We start from the raw sequence: 2,476 nt of genomic DNA, 5'->3' as shown, positions 1-2,476 counted from the left end.
AAGCCTGGACTCCAAGGCCACTGCTGCTTCTGCTACAACTACCAGTGGTGAAACATGTTACTGTCACTATCACTGCCACCAACACAGTTCCTGCAACCAATATAGTTTGTGATATTGCTGCCAGAGACATTGCCAAAAGCCACCTTTCAATCTCCCATTTGTGTCCCCTAGTCCCAAGGCAGTCAGGGCTATATTTTTTACTGTTGTTGCAGACCACGGTTCTACTTTTCGGAGGAGCAAAGTCTGGGTTCTTTGCTGGCAGCCCTGGAAGAACTAATAAACTAAATAACTAAATAAAATGGCAAATGACTGTTATGAGCAAAAATAAAGCAGTAAGGAAAACTCTCGTCATGGGAGCTTAGAGAAAAAATTAGGAAGGATTCTACAGTCAAGGATAGATGTATGATTTTCCTATTGCTGCTGCAATAAATTACCATAAAACTAGTGACCTGAAACAATACAGATTTATTCTTTTACAGTTCCAAAAGCAGAAGTCTAACATGAGTCAGCAGGGCCATGCTCCTTCTGGAGGTTCTAGGAGAGGATCTGTTTCTTTGTCTGTTTTTTAGGTTTTTAGAGGCAATTTGTATTCCTCGGCTTGTGGCTTTGCATCACTTTGATTTCAGCTTTCATTACATCTCATTCTTCAGACTCTGACCCTCCTGCCTCTATCTTATAAGGATTACTGTGATTACATGGGGCTTACCCAGGTAACACAAGATAATCTCCCATCTCAAGATTCTTAATCTTAATCACATCTGCAAAGTCCCTTTGCCATGTAAGGTAACACAGTCACAAGAATTAGGAAGTGAACATATATAGAGGGCTATTATTCTACTTACCATAAGAGATTTGAGCCAGAGTCTCAAAGGCTGCACAGGTTTCAGGTGACAGAGAAGGCATGGAGATGAGAGAGCTCCAGGTAGAGGAAGAGGCAAGTGGAACTTGCACTTGCAAGTGGAAATGGCAGAGGAACAGTGGCTGAGAAACCTGCAGTCCGGTGGAGGACAGCGTGTAATCAGGCATGACTAGGAAGAGGGCTCACGTAAAGCCATCATGAAACATAACTGTAGGAAGGATATTGTGGGTCAGGAGCTGAAACGCATTGATTTTATAGCCTAGAAAACAGTTAATGGGAAAACATGAAGTTACTGAGTAAGGGGATGGCATCACAAAAGCTTCCATCTGATCATGTAAATAATGACAATAACTAAGATTTATTGAAACTTTCAACTGCCAGGCACTAGGTTAAGTATTTCACATTCAATATCTCACAGGATTGTCATGTGGATGACAATCCCATGAAAACTATCTCCATTTTACTGATAAGGAAACTGAAGCTAGGAGAGGATCAGAAATTTGCTGAAGGCCACATATTTGGTAAGGGTGGCGGGGGATTGCAATAGAAACCAACTAATCTGACTCTGAAGCCTGAGTTCTCAACCCCTGCCTTAATCTTCCTGGGCTGCTATAACAGAATACCATAAACTGGATGGCTTAAACAACAGAAATTTATTTTGTCATGGTACTGGGGGCTGGAAAGTCCAAGATCAAGATTCGGCCTGACTTGGTTTCTGGGGTGAGTTCTCTTCCTGGCTTACAGATAGCTGCTTTCCCTCTGTGTCCTTATATAATAGAGAAAGAATGAGAACAAAGTCTCTGGAGTCTCTTGTTATAAAGGCACTAATCCTGTCATGAGAGCCCCATTTCCATGGCCCTATCTAAACCTAACTATCTTCCAGAGGCCTCATCTCCAAATACCATCACACTGGGAGTTAGGGCTTCAACATGTGAATTTGAGGGGGACACAATTCAGTAGACAGAAAGTCCTAAGTGGGCACACAATGCAGAATTAGAGTGGCGACAGACTAGAGGCAGGAAGCCAGTCCAACAGCTTCTACAGTGCTTCAGGCAGTAGATGATAAGGATCAACTCCTGGCTATGGTTTAGAGAAGGGAAAAGTGATTCTGAACCGTCAGACAGCTGTGAGCTAGGCCTTTTCCAGGCTCTACTTTTCCCAGACATTACTGGATCCATAGAAAACCTAGGCTAGGCAAGAACTGGATTTCTTAAATGCTTTCATTGTCCGGAATTCCCAAAGACAAACTTTAAAGAATTTTGAATTTTTGTGAACAGAAAACAGAGGAACATTAAAGCAACAATGAAGTGTTCTTTTATGCCCATCACGTCAATAAGCATTTAAAACTATGATAACAGGTCAGCGCGGTGGCCATGCCTGTAAGCCCAGCACTTTGGGAGGCCGAGGTGGCTGGATCACTTGAGGTCAGGAGTTCAAGACCAGCCTGACCAGCATGGTGCAAACCCATCTCTACTAAAAATACAAAAATTAGCTGGGTGTGGTGGTGTGTGCCTGTAATCCCAGCTACTTGGGAGGCTGAGACAGGAGAATCGCTTGAACCCAGGAGGCAGAGGTTGCAATGAGCTGAGAGTGTGCCACTGCACTCCAGCCTGGGCA

This window comes from Colobus angolensis, unplaced genomic scaffold, assembly GCF_000951035.1.
Source record: "Colobus angolensis palliatus isolate OR3802 unplaced genomic scaffold, Cang.pa_1.0 Scaffold75, whole genome shotgun sequence".
Classification (NCBI taxonomy): Eukaryota; Metazoa; Chordata; class Mammalia; order Primates; family Cercopithecidae; genus Colobus; species Colobus angolensis.
This window is presented reverse-complemented; position numbering follows the sequence as displayed.